The sequence below is a fragment of the Chelonia mydas genome, chromosome 2 (genome assembly GCF_015237465.2).
Source record: "Chelonia mydas isolate rCheMyd1 chromosome 2, rCheMyd1.pri.v2, whole genome shotgun sequence".
Lineage (NCBI taxonomy): Eukaryota > Metazoa > Chordata > Testudines > Cheloniidae > Chelonia > Chelonia mydas.
This window is the reverse complement of record NC_057850.1, coordinates 23,227,019-23,251,360: the sequence shown is the minus strand read 5'-3', so window position 1 is coordinate 23,251,360 and position 24,342 is coordinate 23,227,019. Positions and strand designations below refer to the sequence as shown.

Sequence of the window (24,342 nt, the reverse complement as noted above, 5' to 3'; positions counted from 1 at the left end):
ACTGTAAGAAACACTCCCACCCATGAAGAGCTTACAAACTAAGGGCTAGAGTGGGTCAAGCTCTTACTTAGCCAGTAGAGGAAAGCAAGGTTTATTCCACTTGCATGACCACATAAGGCATGGCTCTATCTTCAGCCCTGGCATTCGGGGGAACATATGGGATTGCACCCTAAATACTTTCCCATAGAGACACATGCACAGACAGTAGACAGAACCATGGCTATCCTCTCCTGTCCCCCCGATGTGCCAGCCAAGAGAACTGGCTCTGTGTGTGTGTGTGCGCCCCACCCAAGAACAAGAGTAGCAAAGGTGGGTCCTCCAGGCCTGCCTAGAGAGGCTGCACAGAAGCCACCAATCAGAGCACAGCAGGCTCAGATAAAAGGACCTGGCTGGGGGCCAGAGGAGCAAGGAAAGGTACTCGTCTCTGCCCTAAGCAGCCTAAGGGCTAGCCAGAGTCTGTTTCTGGCTGCATTTTGCTTATCTGGGTTTGCAGGGAGGGAGAGGTCCTAAGAACCTTAACCTGAGATAAAGGTGAAGCACAAAGGGACCAGCTAGGAAATCAAACAGGGTGTAGCTACTGCTTATAGGGTCCCTGGATTGGAAGCCAGAGTAGTAAGTGGGCCCATGTCCCCCCATGTACAAATAAAGCAGTGTGAACCCATGAAGTGGGCAGGACTATGTTAGGAGTCCCAACAAAGGGCTGCATTTAAAGGAGCCCAGAGCCAGGATTGAAGACCCTACTAAGGGCAAATGACAGACCCCAAAATTGAAGTTTCTGGTTGACAGGGACCCACAGCAATGACACATTGTAATTATAGTGATCCTTCTCTCAGTGGATCCTTCAATGCATTTTTCTAGACGACAGGAATACAAATCCCTGGATCCTGTACATTTATGACTAGATTCAACCATAAATGATTACTATACCCCTGCATTTTGTTGTCCTCAGATACGAGAAATGTGTACTTGTAAGGATTTTTCTTCATCAAGCATTCATTCGTTTAAAGGAAGACATAATTCTGACTCATTAGTTAACCAACACCGTGCCAGCTGACTATATTTGGTAGAATTAAAACCTAAATAAGTGGACCGTATATGTCACAGGAATGCTTTGCGTGTTACCTGTGCTAATTTTCCAAAGCAGTTTTTACACCCTTCCAGTTTTGGTTGATAATCCTCTTTATTTAGTTTATATTTTGTGCCCTGATATATGTTAAACATTATATTCTCCTCCTAGTACTTATGACTTCCTTTGTCAACCAAATTCATCTAATTCACCCTTCTTATATTACTAGGTGCCACAAGTACTCCTTTTCTTATTTCTGAGCAATGTGCTCATTTCTGAGCCTGGAATATGTTTGCTATTAGAAACCTCCATTTCCCCTCTGCTGGTCATAGACCTCCTTCCCCTATCCTAGTCAGCTCTTTCCAATGCTACTGTCATTTTCTCAAAGCTTGCCCTGTTAATGTGTAATGATTTCCTCTAATCCTCTTTACTGATAACCCTGGTATTTACCCTGTACCTTACTTATTACACTGTGGTCACTCTTGTCAAAGATTTTTGTCTGCCTTTATCTCTGTGACTGCATCCTTCACACTGCTTAAAAGGAAAGGTCATGTATGGTGTGTTCTTTGATACCTTCTCTCCCATGCTGATTTAGGAAGTTATCTGCAAATACCATGTTTCAAACTGCCTAATTGCCAGGTGTGTGTGCCTGTAAGCACACGCACTATGGTAGCTGATGGCTGGGTAGTTAAATCCCCCCTTATGGTTATCAGAAACAGGTTGAGCTACACGATTTGGGTATGTTCCTATCCAGGGTTTTGTTCTGGACCCATCTCTGCTTACACCATTATTCTTCTCATCCCTGTCTTACGTTTTTACTGTTATCACTGGCATTTTCCTTCCAGTGGGAAATCAGTTTGCCAACTTCTTTTGGGCTCAACTGAAATGAGAGGGGGAAACAGCCACACAAACATGCAGTGGAGAGATTTTGCTTCTGGGAAAGTAAAAGAATAATGTGAGCTCTCAAAGCAGGTTAAGCAGTCTCAGAGGCTAAGACAAAGGAATGCAAAGTGTCCAATCTAACTTGCACATGGCCTTCAACAACCCACGTCGCCAAACTCTTTGTTCATAGAAATTTCCCATGTAGCAATTTTGGGGCAGGGAAAAGCTGCCCAATATTTTGTACACACAGAAGCTGTGAAGTTCATTGTTCAGAAAAGAAACATTTGAAGAACAAGTGACCCTTGTAACAGGATATGAATGATCCCCAAAGGCAGTGCATCTATTTAGCCAGATGACAGAGAAGTCCTGCATATATTATCATAAGGAATTGGTACAGGAACTGATTTTATAGATAATGCAAGTTATCCTCAAGAACAAAGGTGAGTCAAAGGTACTGATGCTTTTGGGGCGAACGAGCTATTGGCTCAGCATTCTAATTACATGACCTCAAAGGGAATTCCTGAACCACTAGCACCGTTGTCTGATGAGCACAGGAAGAGCGTGCGTTGGGGTCTTACGTTCAGCTGCTACATCTTGCACTTGTATGCCAGGCAATTTTCCATCCACTGGTAAAGGATCTAGGCAGAGGGACAGCAGAACAGATTTAACCATTTATTTGCTTAGCGCTCAATCTCTATCCTGTGCAACCCTAAATGGCTTTTAATTCTACACATTAGATAGTGTTAAAAACAGCATTACATATTTTTTCAATAAATCCAAAACTATTACAAATAATTGATAAATGTGATAAAGAAAATGTATACAAAGATTTAACAAGCATAACAATCTTCTCCACCCCAAATGGATTTAATTGTATTCCAAGCAGTTTGCATGTTCTTATCTTGATTTTGGGGTGGGGGATGGGAAACTTATGCAAAAATACCATGACTGTTGTGATCAGCCCCAGGAGCCCAGATAAGGGAGGTCAGGAGACAGATTCTCACTCCCTTTGTTCTGCTCAGTGCAAAGAGAGCAGAAATCTCCTCTATTTCCCTAGTTGGAGGCTCACCCAGTATGGAGTCCCTGGCAATATAGCTGCCTGGTATGTCACCCTGCTTCTCCCCCCTTGCAGCCCCAGCATAAGGGCAGGAATGGGGCAGTTTTCTTTAACAAGATGGCAGCCATTATAGCATTGTGGATGTTTGATGCTGCTCCTGAAGAGGCTAGAGCAGCTATCAAAAGAGAATTTGAAATAGGCTCTGTCCAAGATTTTCAAAAGTGACCAGGGATTGTGGGTGTTCAACCTGAAAATCCTTAAAGGGACCCAGTTATTAGAAAGTCGTGAGCAGCTGCATTCTGGAACTCAGGTCCGTCCCTTCAAAGTATCTCAGCACTGAAAATTGCTAGTCCCTTTTGAAAATCTTGTCCCAGCACTTATTTACTAAAGACAAAGTGCCAGATTTTTAAAAGTATTTAGTATAAAGATGCAGATAAGTGCCTAGCACCAGCTTAAATACCCTTCGAGGATCTGGGCCCTAAGAGTTTTTGAAAATTCTAACTCCCATTAACTTCAATGGAGTTGGATACCTAAATACCTTTGAGGTTCTGCACGTAGGCACCTTTATAAATCTGGCCCAAAGTGCTTAAATCATCCAGTGCTTTGGATTATATGACATAATGAAAATTTCCCACATTCTGATTATTTCCATAAGGAAAGGACAGTCAGTCAACACTGGAGGAATCTATTACTGTGTCTCCTACCCCCATGCCCATGTTGGTTTACAAATGGGTGGAAATTGAAAGTAAAATAAAGATGGTAGCCAGGTGCCAGAGATAGAGGCTGTTCTGAAATTACACCTCTGGCTGCACTGACAACTATTTTATTTCAAAACAAATGTGGTCTTACTTGCTTACTCTCTAGGCACTTCAGTGATGTATGTGGTGATGTTATTGGTGGAACAAATTGTACTGAACATAGGTCCCTTTCTATATTATACCCACTTCGCTAATTTGTATATTTACAAAAACAAACAAAAACAAAGATTACAATGTCCTTGTTCCGCTAATAAAACCATGTTAGAGATCTTCCTGATGTTCTGTGATGCTGCTAACCAAGAGTCACTCTGGCTCATACAATTCCTATTGTCTCTTTAGCTGCATGAATAGAGCTGTAAGGACAATGTCAAAAAAAGCCCACCCTGTTTCTATGCTCTATTGTAACAATTCACAATACTTTTGCTAATTGCTCTGTGGTGCAAGTAATTTAATTTATTCAAATTAGTTAATTTTACTCTTTCCCCACTCCCTTTGGCATCCAAGATTCCTTGTCACCCTTAGGAACATACATAGACTCTGATTCATGTGAGCTTTGTGTCTGCAGTTGGAAACAGGAATGCACTAGCTGGGTCACATGACCTACAGCACTAAATTTCTGGGAAATCCTAATTGGCCATTTCTTCATCCAGTGGAAGCATGATTTAAAGTCTGCCTATTTAACATAGATGCTCCCCGGCTTAAAAGGCATTAAAAGTATTTCCCAACTGTTTTCTTTAAAAGGTGCTTTATGGCTACATGGACGCAAACTGTAAATTCAACTAAGATTATTCAGTTTAAAATAAATAATGAGCACTGGCATTATTCCTTGTGATTTCATTGCTACTTGTGCTTCCTTGTACAGGAAACAGATGTAAACTGAGACATGGCAGCCATCAGAGAAATATGACATGCTGCTTCTCTCTCTCTCTCTTTGAAGATTTAAGTTTCCAGACTCCCTGCTAGTGCCCAAATGTTTAAAGGAAAAAGAAAAAAAGCTGCCATTCTTCCTCCTGAACTGTCTTTCTTTTCATGTGATCCAATTGCAGAGAATCTACAATCATCATTGCACAGTGAAACTGATTCTAATGTTACATCTTGATGTGTTTGCTTTTAAATAATATTTTTCCTACTTTGGAATTGTCACTTACAATGAAACAACTTTTTAGACAGAAGGACAAGGTTTGTGCACAAGGGTGATGTGGGGGGTAACACAAAGAGCCAAGGAGCTATTAGCTCAAGTTGCACTCTCAGTTATGTCCATGCAAGTCGGAGTCAATAGGTCCAACTCTACCTTCACTTGGGCCCCCATTTTGCAAACACTTACGCATGTTCTAAACCTTACAAATGTGAGTAATCCTATTGACCACAATAGGGTGGCCCAAGTACTTAAAGGTAAACGTGTGTGTTTGTAGGATCAGAGCCTCATTGTGGAGAAACTAAGGAGAAACTCCAGTGAAATTAATGAAGTTACAGAGAGCCAGCCATAGAGGTGTACCTGTGTGCACAATCGTAGAAATGTAGGGCTGGAAGGGACCTCAAGAGGTCCTCTGAGTCAGGACCAAGTAAACCTAAACCATCCCTGACAGGTCTTTGTCTAAGCTGTTCTTAAAAACCTTCCATGATGGGGGTTCCACAAACTCCCTTGGAAGCCTGTTCCAGAGCTTAAATATCCCTATGGTTAGGGAGTTTTTCCTAATATCTAACTCATTTGCTGCGGATTAAACCAATTATTTCTTGTCCTCCCTTCAGGGATGTGGAGAACAATCGATCAATATGCCCCACCGTTTTTGTTTAATTATTTACTCTTTGTAATCTGGTAGTAGCAAGCAGGGCCCCATTGTGCGGTGGCATTTTACAAATATAGAACAGAAGGCAGTCTGTGCCCCAAGCAGCTTACCCTAGAGAAGATAAGACAAACCAACAAAAAAAGCAATTTACCACAAGTACAGTACAATTTTTCCCCCAGTTTTCCCTTCACATAACAACCCTCTCTCCTGCTAATACTTCCAGCTGCCAGTCAAACTTCTTCAGTCCTTGCTCAGTTCAATTGTCCTGTTTCTACCTTCTCGCACAGGAGAACACTCATCCACATTCTTGGAGACAAATTCTTGATATACTTGACAGACACAAATATGGCGTTTGAAGCCCAACTCCCCTAATGCTACCACACACAAATGATGGATCTATGATATGGCTTTATTCTGGAATCATTCCATACACAGAAACCCCAAAGACATCAAGGACAGTCATGCACATAGAGTGACATGCAGAACAATGCCATGTTCCTTCCAGAAAAGTTATCTTATCATAGTTGTTAAAGGTTCTCTGTTACTCTGAAAATAAGACATGAGGCCAGCTCCTCAAACAATGTAAATCAGTATGGCTCCATTTAAATCAATGGAGCTATGCCAGTTGTCACCAGCTGAGAGTCTGGTCTATGGGGTTTAATTATTTTATCCTCCTGTGACAGATCAAGGGTGCTTCCAATATTATGATATTAGCTGGGCAAGCTCGGAGTTGGGGAAGCAAATCAAAGTTAATATGCCTGAATATCAGCCAATGAGCGTTGGCCGTAGTTCTTTGGAATGAATATTTATATACTTCTTCATCCACCAACACAGACACAGACACAGACACAGACACAGACACAGACACAGACACACACACACTTTTTGCATTAGTTTTCTTTTCTGTCTTGTAACTCAATGAGACACATAATGTCATAACAGATGTCAAAACGTTAAAGCGTGGCAGTGCCATGCCTGCATGATTAATTGTTTTTTTATGAGTTTTAGAAGGATTTGTAGGCAGCCCATTTGGAAACTGACAGAGTGTTTAACCGTTACTCAAGTGATTGAAGCATGACTCTATAATTGAAGCATGGATCTATTGATCAACAGAAAGAAAAACAACCCAGATTGGTTTTCTTAAAAAAAAAAACAAGCAAACAGTAGGTAGCAATGATTTTATAATGCTATAGTAATACTATACAAGGGGTTTGGGATATTTTTTGATGTTGTTGTCACCATGACAAGTCTATCTGCACCTCTGACTCCTGGTCTCTTTGAGTTCGCCCCCACTCACATCTCAGGCTCAAATGTCACCTCTTTCTCTCAAGGTGCATTCACAAGATTCTCCCAGTCTCAGACTCAGCCTTGAGCTGGATTCCTCTGGTGCTGTGATTACCTCAATAGTCCCACCTTAGGTTCAATATCTGCAGCTCTGCTCCTCGGAAGCTATGACCGGTGGCATCCATTGACTAATCAGCCTTCTGAAAGCAAAATATTGTTCAGTCAGAACCAAAGCATTTTAGATACAAACATCTGGAAACAATAAACAGACTATAAACATGTTGACTTTGCCAGTGTCTACCCATATACCATGTGGGAATCCTTGTAGGTCTAAGCTTTCAAGAGACTCCCCAAGATCTCTAGGATTTGGGTGGCAGTCCGTTCCCTTCATTCACAATCCAGTTCACTCCTTTTGCTTTCAGGAGTGTGTCTTTAATGCCTGCTCAGTCTTTTAATCCCGCCCCCCTTGCAAAGACCAAAGAGTTAGGCACCTAAATGTCTTTGGGGATCTGGGCCCAAGTCACTTTTTAACTGTTTATAGTCCTATTAGCTCCCAGCACTGGCAGACCAAGTCTTGCAATCTGGAGACAGGATGCAGGATCCTTGAAGCCAATAGCTTTTCTGCCGTCTTTCAGGTGTGTGCTGGAATGTTCTTACCCGCTGCTATTGTTTTTTCCCTGGCAAGAGACCCCATTGAATCAAAGCAACATAGGCATATAGGAAACATTTCATTAACTCATCAGACTCTCTCAATAACAAAGTCACAGACAGTAATCATAAATGTATTACATTTCCTCCATCCCTAAGCAAGTAAGCCGTTAACCAGGAAGAGAAAAAAAAATTCCATTACATTAAAGACACATTCTTTAATTGTTCATTTCCTGAGACTGTACCATTGTTTCTCCCATGTGTCCCTGAAGAAATCCGCTTCAGTAGTACATCATGGCTAGAAGGTTTATACTCACTTTCTTGATTGCATCATGGCAATTTTTATAATCCCTCCAATATTTCAAAATCATCTGAAATATGTATCATGCACCCCACACCTTTAGGCTAGATTGTAACTCTACACAGATCTGAGACAAGGGTGGTGCATGCAGGGCCAAACAGAGTTCTGGGGGTCTTGGGGCAAACTCTGAAACCGAGGCTCCTGCACCCTTCCAAAAAACAACAACAACAACCACCACCACCACGGGTCAAAAACACTGAGGGGAGGTCTGGGGTGAGGAGATGGGGAAAGGATAAAGTCAGAGAGCGAGCCCACCCTTCGCTCATACCACAACAGCGGCTCCTGTCCCATGAGGCTGGGCCTGGTTCCCTGCTCCAGCACACTCTGGCGCCACTCATTCAGATTAGGACCCAGCCACCTCTGTCCTGAAGGACAGGCAGCCAGGCCAAATCTGAGTGCATCAGGTCACAATACCACTTAGTTTGAGGGCCCTCTAAAACAAGGCACCTGAGGCAAACTGCCCCTTTTGCCTGCCCTCAAAGCAGCCTTGGTGCAGGAGGCTTTGTGACCCAGTTCTGAATCACACTTCCTTCCCTACCTCCTTCTTGCTCCAATGGGAGTAAATTGCTGCAGGCCTGTATAGTAGGACATGACAACACCCCTGTGTCAGCTCAGCTACGGTGACCGGCATGAAGTGGAGGTGGAGCCAAGGCTCTGCCTATTCCCTGTCCCCCTGCTCCTGGAATAATGTCCTCTTATTCCCACATGCCTGAACTTAAGGTCCAAGTAGCTCTTGCAAAGACACGAAAGGGATTGCTCCCCATATCTGCCTTGTGTGGGTGTATAGGCCAAGTCACGATCTAGCCCTTAATAACTATCAATGCTTCTGCCAGTGTTATGATTTAGTAATCATTTCTCCACACTGAAAATTATGCCATCATTCTCTGAAATACTGGCTGGTATTAGAGTGTGGTTTGGGGGTTGGATTTTGGTATACACATGTATAAAAGCTACATCACTTTAAATAATTATGGCCCTCCTACTAATCTGAAACTGGTTTATACCACGTAGGCCATTTCTTGTTGTGCACTTTACTGACATACTTTTAAATACTATGAAGAGCAATGACATGTTACTATTTTTCTATCTGGACGCCTAGACATAACTAAGCTGTGGGAAAAGGAAGGGCTGCTTACCTAATGCTGAGTGTAATGAGTATTTAAATATATACAGGGCTAAGGAGTAAGGCTATGCTGCATGCTTTCTCCTGGCAAACTGGATGCCTAAACAAAGAGCTGCAGTGAGCTCTTTGCCAGACACTCAAACTGGCGATCAAGTCCTTTCCCGCTCACTTGCAAAAGCTCCTGAACATCTGGAGATAGTTAGGCTCCCAGTGAAGGGAGAGAGTCAAAAAAAACTGAGCCACTGAGCAGTCAAGCTGCCAGAAAATTGAAACTGCTGCAAGGCCCCAAGATGACAGAGCTACTGAAACCATAAGGTAACTTTCACAAGGAGAGCGCTGTTTTGTGATCTTCCTCTGCGCTTGATTGTTTTGGTGAGAGAGCGGACCAGAAGAGGGGAGAGCGAGCACAGCTTGAGCAATGAGGGATGTAAAGAAAATACATCGGGGTACATACTTCTCTCACTGGATGCACATAGCTCCCACTTGCTTTAGTGGCAGTTCTGAGCACCCAGCAAGAAGAGAGTAAACACCCCAGCTTTCCTAAGGCAAACCTGAGCAGTCACAAACAATTCAGACTCCTCCAGTCTGAAGAATTATCCTTTGTTATTAAGCTTCAAAGGACCACTTAGACATATGCAGATCATAAAAGACCTGGGAGAAAGGATGTCAGCAAAGGGCAAATCACAACACACGTTTCAATGTATTCGGAGAGTTAGAGATCAGGAAAAGCAAAGAGTGTTGTCAAAGATTTGGGGTTTATTTAGAGGAGGTTCAGTTCTAGATTTTAATCTGGAACCAACCGTCATGGAAGTTCAGGAGAGTTTGGCTCCACAGTTCTGGAACTGGGCCCAACTTCCGTTTTATCTTCCGTTTGTCTTGCTTTCCTCTTATGTTCCTCCATTTGATATTCTGATTGACTTTAACACAATTCCCTCTGTGCGTGAGGGAATAAGGAAGTCGACTCACCAGGTGGTTTTATCCCAAACACTCCAAGCTCTGCTGATAATACAGAGGACTGGTTACTCCCTTCTGCAGCTGTGGTGAGGTTTTTGTCTTTGTAACCAGGTCTTTGCAAAAGAAGTAGTAAATGGATTAGGCTGTTTTTTTATTTGTTTGTTTGTTTATTAAACAAAAACCTGCAGCAAACAGACAAATCTGAGAACAAAATTTGCCCTAAAAATCTGGTCCTTAAACCTTCATTATTGGGTTTTCTCAATGCTGGAAAAAACTAATCCTTTCTGACCAAGGCGCTGATTCACAAATGCTTTTAAACACATGCTTAACTTTATACATGCAACTCAACCCAACAACGGAACTAGCCCTGTGCATCAAGTTATGTACAAAGTATAAAAGTGTTTGCAGGAATGAAATCACTGTTCCATCTGATACTTGGACCACTGCAAGAACAGACCCTACATATACTGGAACAGACACTGATAAACTACTGTAAAGATCAAAAAGGTCAAATTGTCTGCCCATATAAATTGGCATAGTTCCATTGAAGTCAGTAGAGCTATACCAATTTGCTTGAGCAGAGAATTCCACACTAAAATGTTTGCCAGACACAGTTCTGGCCAATGTGAAGCTGACGTTGTTTTATCATGGTTTGGTTCTCTAGGTGTGGACAGGGATTGCCTTTAGAATATGCATGCTTTGGACAGACTATCACTCACCAAGGTTCTGGCAAGATTTCTGAATGTGGTTCTATCAAAGTATGCACCTTAGAGATGGTAGAAACTACCAAAATGAAGGTTGTCACAACATGATAGTGCTCCAGCCAGGTTATAGCATGCGTTGGTTTTGCTTGTGTAGATGGAACCAAATAGTGATGTAATCATTATAAGGAATTTGGTGTATGATTCACATAACCCTCATCCTCTTCACTCCATTAATGTTCCCAGCTTCATTTGCTTGCTTGTCAGCTCCTTTTACAATCACCAAATCTGTGCCTTCTTCCATATGGCTGCCTACGCATAGTACCATCCCTCAGCTCATTGCCAGACCGCTATCTGCTTCAGCCATGCTACTTACAGGGAGCTGATACAACTTGTATATGAGTTACCTGTTATTGTTCCCCTTCCCCTAAACTTTGGCTCCTTGTTTGTCCTCAGATGGCAAGCTCCTCTGAGTCCTGGATGTTTGGAAAGTGCATCACACATCATGGGGGCTATTATAAATAAATGTTTTTAAAAGTTCCAGCCTAAAGGTTTGATCCAGCAAACACTTACACACATGGATACCTTCACCTAGGTATAATGCAGGAAAAACCAAGCAGCCAAAAACTGGGGCCCAAGTTATAAGAGGCAAGTGCCCCAGTGATGTTATAACAATGTTTTTGTGACTGTGTAGGTAGGACTAAGCCATGTTTTAGCCACACTGCAGAATCATGTTGCAATGCTGTAATGACTAAGTCCCCTACTGGCTACTTGCATCAGAAGCTACACGCACAGCTTAGACATGTACTCTCCGGAAGATTTAGTCCAGTTTTGTGAACCCCAAATCTGCATTTAAATGCAATGATTAAGCTCTGCCATTTGACAGCCATTTCCCCCTGAGTAAATTCAAGTACATACTTCTAAAGTAGAGGCAAAACTGTAGTTCAACTCATTTTTCAGATAAAGTCCTTATGGTTAAGGCACTGCCTCGGACTGAGGAGATCTGTGTTCTAGTCCCAACTCTGTCACAGCCTGACTGTGACATCTGGGGAAAATCACTTCATTTCTCTACCTCAGTTTCTCTTCCTCCTGTGCCTCTGTAAAATGGGGATAATACTCATTTTCTCCCATCTGTCTTATCTATTTAGACTATAAGCTCTCTGGGGACGGGACTCTCTCTTACTTTGTGTACGTATTGTACCTACAACAATGGGGTCCTGGTCTTGGTTGGTTCTTTCAGATGTTATTGAAATACATATAACTAGCCATTTGAATACATCACTTTCTTTAGAAATTCAAGTGAGTAATTAACTGTCTGCCCTGAGTTTGTAGCATTGCTGTGCATTGCTGCCTCCCATCCTAGTAGCAACTCACTCCAGGGACGGGTGAAATGATCCCTACGTATGTGTATGTCTACAGATATAGATAGATATCGTTTTTCAAGTGTTTCAGGGATGTTGACATCTTTGGAAGAAAGGTGCTACAGTCTGTAAATGTCAGCCCCCATCATCCTCATCAGCTGTATCCAGCTATGCCTGCAGAGGAGCAGATTATTCTGGCTCCGAGGTGGGGAGCGGGGTGGAATTACTTTACCTAGCACTACAGTTCTTTATCCCCAAGAGCTCTCTGTTTCTAAAGCTATGTACACACTACAGCTGAAGTAGGTATAAGTTATGTCATTCAGGAGTGTGAATAAGCCCCCCCCCCCATCCCGAGTGACGTAAGTTACACTGACCTAAGAGCCAGTGTGGACAGCGCTATGTCCTCCCACCGACATAGCTACTGTCACTGGGGGGAGGAGGCTGGAGTAATTAAGTCGACAGGAGAGCTCTCTCCCATTGGCTCAGAGCATCTGCACTAGCAGTGCTGCAGCTGCACCACTGTAAATTCTGTGGTGTAGCCATAGCCTAAGACTGACTTTTCAGAGCGTCTCTGTCTCTCTCCTCAGGTGAGCTGTCCCAGCTAGTGCACAATTTGGTTTAAGGAGGAACTGAACCTGACAGCCAACAAAGAAAGCCTATAATGTTTTCAGAGCAGAGCTGAGCCTTGCACACAGCTCCCATAATCTGAGTTGTAGACTTGGGGAATAGCTTGTGATATTACCCACACGAGACATGCGTTAGACATCACCAGTATTTTCTGCTTCTTCTAGCTGACAGGCAGATTTCCCTGGCCCCTCAGTGGCTCTCCATATCTCCATGGAAAGATCAGTCACAATCTCAGAGTGCTGAGTCTATGCACCACCAGGAACACAGATCTCCCCTCAAGGAGTGAAGAGGAAGCACTACCATGGACTATTCACCCACTCTCTGCCCAACGTGCACCCTCTTGGCAGACAGAGTGGGTCGCAGGCACTTTACCACTACAGACAAATCACAAGATAACCTCGTAAAGAGCTTCTAACCCAGGTCTACTATTCTCACCCTTCAGAGCATTTTGCATGTCTCCTCACTGTTTGCCAACATTTCTATTATTTTACTTTTTGAACAGAGGATAAAAAAAGGCAAAGTGTATAATTGATGAATGCTCAGATCCCATAGCATTGGGTATGTTCAAAGACACCTTTAGACTGTAAACACATAAGATAAACAGAGAAGCAAACCCTAATCCAGGAAAGTATTTGCACACATGCTTTAGTCCACCTTTATTCAAGAAAACACTAGAAATGGGAAGTAAGTGCTTTTCTGAATCAGGGCCCTTGATAGGATGCATAAGCAAACCTCAGTACTAGCACCATACACCACATCCCCTTGCAATCAGGTATTATTCAGTTGTTTCTACCTGTGTCTTGTTAGTGGACTACAGCATTAGAGGCTGCCAAGTTAGATGATTCTTTTGTACCTTACTTGAACTGGCAGTGGGTTAACAATAGACATCTCACCAAATCTTCAGACAAAACTCTCACCTTTTTGGAGGCCTGAAAACACTTTGCTGTTCATACGCCACCAAGTTCCAGCCAGTTGATCTCACGATAACTCCACACTGACAGGAAGTAAGAAGACACGTCAATCTCAAAAGAAAGCTCTCTCTTTTGAGAGATTTCCAACCTAAATTTGTAGATCAAAGACATTTATAGAAGCTTTGGACATTCGTCCATATTGTTGAGAGATTTGCAGATTGGAGACTTAATGAAGCTATAAACCTTTTGGGGTGCAGGGCATCCCTTGGTTTAAAAGGTGAGTGACACCCTGGCACCCTCACCACTGTCATGTAATTAGGATATGGTTTGTACAACATATGCCTTGCGAGGTATCATTTTATAAGTCTTGATCTGTTAGACATTAATATCTCGTTGGATTGTATGTGCTATCATTGTATGTGAAATTATGAAGTTTGGCTATGTATGTGCTACTGAAACATGTTGTGAGGTTGAGAACACCCCAAGCAGCCTTTCAGGTACAACAGTAAAAAGGCCAAACAATGTCAATGGCTTACTGAGGAAATGCACACAAGCACAAGGATTACCCCAGGAACTGTGTACAATAGAAACATCTCAGGGTTAGCACTACACAATGGGAACTGTTTGACCCAGGTCACAGCAAAAGAGCTCTCCAGCAAGTAGGAAGAAGATATAAAAGGAGAGAAATGACATCATAACTGGACCTCACTCTCCCTACAACAATATAGCTGAAAGTACTGGAGGAAAAAGACTGAAGGGGGGCGGGGGAGTGCTGGTCCCAGGCAGGAAAGAAGGAAGCCTGTCTGTGTATGCTTGTACTATATAACTGGGTCAGAGACACTGCTTGATTCAAATACTAATTAGTCCATTAGGCTTAGATTGCGGTTTTGTTTTATTTCTTATGGTAATCTACTTTGATCTGTTTCAGAGTAGCAGCCGTGTCAGTCTGTATTCGCAAAAAGAAAAGGAGTACTTGTGGCACCTTAGAGACTAACCAATTTATTTGAGCATAAGCTTTCGTGAGCTACAGCTCACTTCATCGGATGCATTCAGTGGAAATACAGTGAGGAGATTTTCTCCTCACTGTATTTCCACTGAATGCATCCGATGAAGTGAGCTGTAGCTCACGAAAGCTTATGCTCAAATAAATTGATTAGTCCTCACTGTATTTCCACTGAATGCATCCGATGACGTGAGCTGTAGCTCACGAAAGCTTATGCTCAAATAAATTGGTTAGTCTCTAAGGTGCCACAAGTACTCCTTTTCTTTCTACTTTGATCTGTTTGCTATCACTTATAATCACTTAAAAGCTATCTTTCTGTAGTTAAATCTATTTTATATTTTACCTAAAACACTGTGTGTTGTTTGATGTGTGAAGTGGATAAATCTCAGCTCATGAACAAGCGTTGGTTTACGTCTTCTTTCCTTTGTAGAAGTGGCAGACTGGGTAATAAATTCATACTGTTCGGGTCTTGACCAGGGCAGGATGGTACAGCTCTGGGGTCTTAGGCTTGGGAGCTGGCAGTATTTTGGCTGTAGCTTCTCTTTTGTGGGTTCCTGAGTGGCTGGCCAGAGCATTCATGAACACACCTGGGGGTGGTCCCTGCATGTGAATGTTCCTGTGAGTGCAAGCTTGTAGGGCTTTGCAGCTTGTCACAACATCACAGTGCAAGAGGGAACCCAGATTGGTGAGACAGAGGGCTCAGCTGTACCTCAGTTCCAGGTGAGACCCCAGGGAGGACCTGTCACAAGGTGTTTCTTCTTTTACGTGCTAAATAAAGACAATGATAAAAGATGCACAAGCAATGCAAGATAACTACCTTTCGTGGGGATTCAGCAGGCCACTGTACTCCTGCCTGTGTTGTTATTAATACTGAGCATACTGACACTGTAACACCACGCTAAAGGAGGAAGTTAAAGTTTAAAGGACAGTCCACCCTGAATTTTCCCAGCACTGGTATAATTGCAGAAACATCTGTGCTATATAACTGTGATTCAGTATAAAAATTCAGCTCATTTGCTTCCCAAACACCTTATTTCTTATCTGCTATGGGGTGGTCTAGTGATCCCTTGGATTACTTTACAAACATAAGGAGATTGGTTCAAATCTTCCTACAGGGGTGTTTTTCCCCTCCACAGCCTATTGATTATGAGAGCTGGCCATATGATATGGGGTTCTGTTTTTCCATCTGTTAAAAGAAAACTGCAGTGATTACATATAATCCCTTAGGTATCTGGAGAAATACTTAATGAAAGGCTTGGTTCTGTTCTCACACCGGTTTTACTCTGGTATAAGTCCATTTGCCTCATCAAAGTGAATGGTACTGCTGATTTACAATGGTGTCAATGAGAGGAGAATCCGGCCCCAACTAAGGATACCACTGTGTACATATTAAATGAATGTCCCATCTACTTTTAAAAGTTTCTGCTGCTGTTTCAGAACCTCCATTCAGTGCATGGTCCCAGTGACTCCATTAGCAGGGGTTGGCAGCTTGCTGATACTCAGAGACAACCTCCCCCTGGGAAGCAGATTGAGGCAAAGATGGTCTGATCCATTTTACACCTGAGTTAGTGAGTCAACTTTGGTGGTGGAACTGAGAGAAGGATCAGGCCCAGGCAATATAGCTCACCATTTGAAAAGAAGGGAGAAGCTCATTCTCCAAGTGACTGGATGACCAATTCTATTTCTTTTTAAACAGGGGTTTTACCCCTGTTAAATTAACTCATTTACTTAAAATGGAAAAGTTATTTTAATTCATTTAAAAGAATTTAGTTAGCAGCTTTTGAGAGTATAGACTTTCCCCAGGCACCCCAGTGGCGAGCTGCATTTCCAGTGTCTCAATCGGGGATCCAGAAGAGGACAGCTCCCTACTAGGCTAGTTAAATACTGGAAAAAGGCAGAAGAAAGAAAAAGGCAGTAGCTTATCAATGAATAATGAGAAACATTTGTCAACTAGCACAATCAATAAGTAAGAATCAAACAGCTCTTGTGGTTGTGTTTATTATATTCAAAGTGCTCAGTTATACCAGCAATGGGAGCTAGGACCCACATGGTTAAGAGCAACCAATGTTTTCAGAGGACTGTTTTTGGGTGCCCAACTTCAGATATATTAAAAGGAGCCTCAATTTTCAGAAAGTACTGAATATCCACCCTCCAAAAGCATGGCACCTTTATGGTGTGCCAGATTGGACACCCAAGCATTGAGGCACCCAAAATCTCTAGTCCCTTTTCAAGGGCTTTACCCTACATAAGTATCTAGGTAAATAAAGAAGAGGCAGTTTGTAATTTTAAGGTAATCAACTCTTCTAATCTCCTTTGTAATTAGATGGAGCAATCAGAAGGATTCCTTATTCTACTGCCATTTTCCTTTGACCAGATTTTTAAAAAGCATGGAGAAACCATGGAAAGAAAGGAAATACAAGATAAAAGACCACTTCAGAACCTCAGGGTCTCCCACACTATAATTTTCTGCTTTTCAAACAAGCTACAGATGTACAGCACATGAGCCCAGGTGAAGATATGATTGTGAAAGAGTGTGATGATGCCTCCGCATGCAAAATACATTCATCTCCGACATGCCCTTGAGCATCTGTTCTGTATTTAGGGTTTTTATTCCTTTGTACAGCTAGCTTTCATGAGGTTTAAACTGGTGATCCTCGAGACCTCAAAGACCAAACTTTTAAGGGGAAATGTTAACAAGGGACTTGACAACAATGCAGCAAGCATGATGACTGAGACACACTCACTGTGGGTAAGAGTGGGATGAGACGGATATGAACTAGGTCACTGGCTTTTATGGAGGGCAGCCAAATATGCTTTTTCTCACAGCTTCTCATTGTAAAGAGAGTTTGGACTGATCCTCTATCCAGGCAAAACCCCCATTAAAGTCAATGAGGGCCTTGCCCTGAGCAAGGACTGCAGGATCACAGCAATGCTGATAAGACAGTGTGCACTCTTACTCATCAGCATTGAAGATCTGCTGTTGGATGCACTGGAACCATTTGCATCAACGGACTGGTTCCACTGAGGACAGCAGGGCGGCCGCCCATCTGTAATTGCAGTGGCTCATGTCCAGGGGTTAGAATCATAGAATCATAGAATATCAGGGTTGGAAGGGACCTCAGGAGGTCATCTAGTCCAACCCCCTGCTCAAAGCAGGACCAATCCCCAATTAAATCATCCCAGCCAGGGCTTTGTCAAGCCTGACCTTAAAAACTTCTAAGGAAGGAGATTCTACCACCTCCCTAGGTAACGCATTCCAGTGTTTCACCACCCTCCTAGTGAAAAAGTTTTTCCTAATATCCAACCTAAACCTCCCCCACTGCAACTTGAAAGGAAAGGTTAAAAGAAAGGAAGATGAAGAGTAGGGGAGACAAGATCAACTATCCCTCTGTGCAGGAAGCAGTGGGGGTACCCCCTTTTCTCCCTGGCTTGGGGAAAGCAGTGCTCCTCCTTCTCCTTGGCTGGTGCAGTGAGAGCTCTCCATCCTATTTCAATCTACTTTAACCACTGCTCATGTTGAGTCCATCTTCTCAGGAATTTCAGCAATAATCACTAGAGATCAAATACATGCTTTTGTGCCACAAAATACTTGCTATATATACTTTAAAGCAGAGATGGGAGACATTCCCTTTTCAGGAAGGGGCCTTTTAATCTCTGCTCCAGCTGTCCTGGGTTCTGTCTGTGGCTGCCCATCAGTTCCTGTAGCAGGTGACTTCTGGGTACTCTTCTGGCTGTATCAATCTGTTTTTTCACTTCAACAGGTGGGTATTGTAGTTTTAAGAATGCTTGCTAGAGATCTTGTAGGTGTTTGTCTCTGTCTGAGAGACTGGAGCAAATGTGGTTGTATCGTAGAGCTTGGCTGTAGACAATGGATCGTGTGGTGTGTCCTGGATGGAAGCTGGAGGCATGTAGGTAAGTAGAGTGGTCAGTAGGTTTCCGGGATAGGGTGGTATTTATGTGACCATCGCTTATTAGTAGAGTAGTGTCCAGGAAATGGACCACTTGTATGGATTAGTCTAGGCTGAGGTTGATGGTGGGATGGAAATTGTTGAAATCATGGTGGAATTCCTCAATGGCTTCTTTTCCATGGGTCCAGATGATGAAGATGTCAACAATGTAGCGCAAGTAAAGTAGGGGCATTAGGGGATGAGAGCTAAGGAAGCATTGTTGTAAGTCAGCCATAAAAATGTTGGCATACTGTGGGACCATGCGGGTACCCATAGCAGTGCCGCTGACTTGAAGGTATTTATTGTCCTCAAATGTGAAATAATTGTGGGTGAGGACAAAGTCACAAAGGTCAGCCACCAGGTTTGCCGTGACATTATCGGGGATACTGTTCCTGATAGCTTGTAGTACCCAGAAGTCACCTACTACAGGACAGGCCCAACAAAGAAAATAACAGAACGCCACTAGCTGTCACCTTGAACCCCCAATTAAAACCTCTCCAGCGCATCATCAAAGATCTACAACTTATCCTGAAAAATGATCCCTCACTCTCATAGATCTTGTGAGACAGACCAGTCCTCGCTTACAGACAGCCCCCCAACCTGAAGCAAGTACTCTCCAGCAACAACACAACACACAACAAAAACACTAACCCAGGAACCTAACCTTGCAACAAAGACCGATGCCAACTCTGTCCACATATTAATTCAAGTGACACCATCATAGAACCTAATCACATTAGTCACACCTTCAGGGGCTTGTTCACCTGCACATCTACTAATGTGATATATGCCATCATGTGCCAGCAATGCCCCTCTGCCATGTACGTTGGCCAAACCGGACAGTCTCTAAGCAAAAGAATAAATGGACACAAATCTGACATCAGGAATCATAACATTCAAAAACCGGTAGGAGAACACTTCAACCTCTCTGGCCACTCAGTAAAAAACATAAGGGTGACACTTTTGCAACAGAAAAGCTTCAAAAACAGACTCCAGCAAGAAACTGCTGAGCTTGAATTAATATGCAAACTAGATACCATTAACTTGGGTTTGAATAGAGACTGGGAGTGGCTGGGTCACTACGCATATTGAATCTATTTCCCCATGTTAAGTATCCTTGCACCTTCTTATCAACTGTCTAAATGGGCCATCTTGATTATCACCGCAAAAGTTTTTTTCTTCTGCTGATAATAGCTCATTTTAATTAATTAGCCTCTTACAGTTTGTATGGCAAATTCCACCTCCTCTGTATGTTATATATATCTTCTTACTATATGTTCCATTCTATGCATCCGATGAAGTGGGCTGTAGCCCACAAAAGCTTATGCGCTAATAAATTTGTTAGTCTCTAAGGTGCCACAAGTACTCCTGTTCTTTTTGCAGATACAGACTAACACGGCTGCTACTCTGAAACCTGTACACTCATAGACGCTGCACCCTTCTTGCCTTCAGTCACACCAGATACTGTGGTCGAATTATTTTCTACACAGACAAATTTCAGAGTAACAGCCGTGTTAGTCTGTATTCGCAAAAAGAAAAGGAGTACTTGTGGCACCTTAGAGACTAACCAATTTATTTGAGCATAAGCTTTCGTGAGCTACAGCTCACTTCATCCGATGTGAGCTGTAGCTCACGAAAGCTCATGCTCAAATAAATTGGTTAGTCTCTAAGGTGCCACAAGTACTTCTTTTCTTTTTACACAGACAAAGTATTTCCTTGGGTCTTCTTAGTCAGTTCAGTATACAAATGCATCTCTCCTCTGTGGTGCAGCCACATTCATATCCGACAATGAACCAACATACTGCTCCTAAGGCCTTTGTCCCAGTGATGCACCTCTTTTGTACAGCAGCTATTCATCTTAGGAATCCAAAGTTCTGGTCTAACTCCTTTAAGTATCAGGGATTGCTTCATCCCACCTTTTTAGTTGATGGGTGCAAAGTCTGGTTCCTGGTGCCTGTTTTTGGGTTCATCATCATGGCCACTCTTTGGAAGTGCTGTGGGATGCCATGTGCTCAACATCCTGTGTCCAGTTGTCTCTGTGGTCTTTCTTACCACTGGAAGAAGCACTTAACGTAGCAATGCTTGTGTTTATGTATCCTAGCCAGTTATAGGGGCAGACAGCTGTAACTTAATTCTGATTGGCAAGGGACAAGGGAGAATGCTTACTATCACTCATAGCAGAAGAGAGTTTGAGTCAGGAAACACAATAACAGAACAAGAAAAGAACGGTCCACTCCGATCAGGCTGGGAGTCTGTTAGTCGTGGTATCTACTGAAGCATTCAGGCAATTCGGCTATCATTATTCAAAATATCCTCCTCCTCTTCAACCCATAAACTTTTCTCAATACATTCAATTTTGGGGCATCCAATCAGTTTCTTATAAATTTGAGTGGTGCTTTCTTTGCTGTTCTTGTTCACTTTATGTATTGAACTCTGGTACTTTTCAGCACTAGCCTAGGAAATACGACAATTTAGTATATAAGGGTTAGAATGTGGGTTGGCTTAAAATTGTCCTAAAGCAAATAGGGAATGTCCTCTGGACTTTCAACAGCTGTCAAATATGTAAGCAATTTCAGATAAACCAAATAATGCCACCACTGATGCACAGACTTCCAATCTTTTGCTCTGCTGCTGCTAAGCCAAATAGCCAGAAGAGGGAGCAAAAGGTAATCAAACGAAAAACCTACTTCCAAAATTTTGTTTCTATCCTTGATACTCATTACAACAAGGAAGTAAACACTGTAAGAGAGACATTGGGTTTTTCTCCATAAGAAACAGGGGTTGGGAGGGACATAAGAGTTTTTCACATAAAAAGAAACTGGATATGGTACAAATTTAACAGTGTAAGACATGGTCAGTTTTAACCTTCTAACACCTGAGTGGAGTGTGGTCTGTGAACAAAGAAAAGAAGTTTCCCGGAAAATAATACCATAGTAAGTTCATGACTCATTTGACCATCATTGCTTTCTTCTCCATGACAGAGTATACCTTTTCTCAGGAAAACAGCTTCCCATTTACATCAATTTATTCACCCTCAATCTCCTGCAAAAGGACTTTCCCTAATCCCACATCTGAGAAGTCCAGATTAAAAAGGACCAGCTCTCATCATAAACACTCCTGTAATGTCTTGGAGGCCTTATCAAAGGCCTCTGATCACTGAACCTTCCTTGAGCATCCATATTTTTAGGTCTGTGAGGGGGCCTGCAATGGTGGCACAAAGCTCTGGACTTGTTTCTTCGTCATAGTCACTGGACAGTCTGTCAACACTTGGATCTAGTAGACTAGTGGCCACAGAAGGCCTCCTTCCATGATATAGCCCAAATAGGTGCCTTTGTGGTTCCCTATTTTGCATTTTGCCAGATAAGCCTTTAGGCTGACGTCTGCAAGGCCCTGGAGCATTGGTGCGAGCTGCTTTATGTGGCTGTCCCTATCTTGACTCTGTGTCCCCAGTGATGCCACCAAACAGCCCATAGTCAGCAAAAGAGCTTAAACAAAGGAAACAAAGAAAAACCCATAAGCAGCTCCCTCCAGCATATGGGCCTTCCTTCGGGGTCCTGGGTATACCAATGTCCACTTCAGAGCTCCCTGGGCTCCAGTGCCAGCCTGTTTTTTCCCCTTCAGCTCCGGGGTTCAGCACCCTACTTCTGTGAGGACAAAGAGTCTCTAGGCCATCAGTCCTCTCTTCCCAGCTGGAGAAGCTCAACCATCTGATCCCTTCCCAAGGCTGCCCCCATCTGAATGGGGTTCTCTCTTTTTAACTCCTCCTCCAGTCCTGCCATGATCTGTAGGTGCAATAGGGCAGGGCCACTGCAGCTCATCAACCATTTCCATGCTAGTGTGGGGTTTATATACTCCATCACACGTGCCCACGATGGATGTGTTCACTGTTGTAGAAGACACAACTAGACTGCATGCTCCTTGAAGCAGTGACCAACAGACAGATACTAAAGAGAAGACATGATACAAAGAGACTTAGATGACTGGGTGTGACCCTTACAGCATCCCTGTAACAGATGGCCAGAGGCTCCCCTGGTATCTAGTAGTGATTTTCAAGTGCCCTGAGTAGCTCAGTTCTCCCTAACTCACTATTGCTATAATCTGTATCTAAAAAGTGTTGTGTAATATGTCATTGGAAAACTAATGACTCATTGATCATTAATATTTTTGCAGTCAATCCAGAAAGGATTATACAGATGTGCTAGAATTGTGACTAAAATGCGTTTAAACCAGGCATGTCTGGGGAAACTGATAAACAGTTCTTTCTTCCAGATAAAGAAATGCGGTTCCACCTGCTTGAAGTACCTCCCATGTAAATTTAGCAAGGTGTGACCATGCAGGCCAGGCAAACAAAGCAATCAGGAGAACATGTTGGGTGGAAAATGATCACTTAACATCTCAACGAGGATGGAGACTACACTCTCAGGAAGCCTTCCTGTCTCTTGAAGCAGGGTCAATAAACTTTGAAGGAGATAATTTGAAAAGGTTTACTGGCCTATAAAGAGAGGGGCAGAGAACCCCTAAGTTGTCCTTCACCTGAGGACTCAAGAAAAACCAGCGCCTTTGACTCTGTGGGGATCCTAACTAACAGCGTGTCAACCATTGCTGGAAAAGGAAGACTGGTGACGAAACCACCTTGAACAAAGACTGTAGCTTGTTAAGTGAGGTCGTAGGTACTAGACAGTGTACTTTTTACTTTTGTTTGTTTGAAACCCTGTCTATCTTTATCCCTTATATTTGAACTCAAAACCTCTCTCTTTCTGATTGAATAAACTTGTTTTATTTTTTATCTAAACCCACCCAGTGTTTTGATTGAACAGAAGTGATTGTTAACTCCAATCAAGATAACAAGCTGCTGTTTGCGTCTTTTTAAAAGAGCAGCAAATTTAACTTCTGTGAGTGTTCCAGGAGAGGGCTGGACACTGCAGGGAGACCGTTTTAGGGAAATTCGGGACGGGGTGTGTGTGTGCTGGGGTCACTCTGCAAACCTTAACTAGGCGGTGGAAGCCAGAGTGTGACCTGCATGCTTTTATACTGACTGTCCGTGTCCGAGCTGTGAGACACAGCAGCAGAGCATTTAAGGCACCCAGAGTTGCAGGACAGGCAATGATGCAGCCCCTCACTGGTCCAGGTTGAACCCCAAAACATGAAAGAGAGGTGGCTGGAATAGAGTTTCTTTTCCCTTCCTCTCTCATAAGGTTGGGTAGGAGGAAGTCTGGCATGGATTAGTGTTTGTGAACCAGGCAGAAGTAGTGAGCGTTTGGCAGGCCGATTTGGCCCGGAACTTACAGAATGGCTTGTTACTCTAAACTTTTCACACACAATGAAGGAAAGCTAAGAAAGCCTCTGTAGAACTTTACAAGGTGTGCTGCCAAAACTTGCTTTCTGTAGCAGAAGGACAGGCAGGGCCACCAGGGCTGTCTGTCTAAACTAAGTGGATGAGTGATTCATGGTCCAAATGATTCCCACTATACTGACCTACTGCAGAAGCACAAAGAAAGGGTTAGTGAGAGTACGCAGCCTTTGTACAAACGAGGAGCCAAAAATCTAAGGTTTCAGTCTCCCTCTCCAACAACACTTCATAACTATAAGACTCTTTTATCTAGGGTCCAGAATATGAATTATTATCTTGTGCTTCTGACAACCTTGACGTGTAACAGGAGGACCGAAACATGGATGGTTTCCAAGAATGTCACTGGAAGGGCAGGTAGAATTATATAAAATGTGAGTTCATGAGGAAAAGAATCAACATCTCCAGTCTGGCTGGCTTTGACGGTGAAATGTATAGATAACTACTTACTTTGAATCATCCTCGTCAGAAATCCTGGGGCCTTAATTGTTTAACCTGACTAGACGGCAGGCACCATTAAACTTA

The 24,342-nt window shown here is 42.9% G+C and overlaps 1 long non-coding RNA gene across 1 annotated transcript in view; it reads right to left on the bottom strand.

Moving 5' to 3' along the window:
• Nucleotides 1-6,732: 6,732 nt before the first annotated feature.
• The window catches only part of LOC122464218, a 94,188-nt gene continuing 76,578 nt past the window's right edge, over nt 6,733-24,342 (bottom strand). Inside the window, exons 2-3 of the long non-coding RNA XR_006288158.1 lie at nt 13,527-13,603; nt 6,733-7,034 (exon numbers count right to left, since the gene is read on the bottom strand). This is a non-coding gene — a long non-coding RNA (uncharacterized LOC122464218). The remainder of the gene's footprint in view (nt 7,035-13,526; nt 13,604-24,342) is intronic.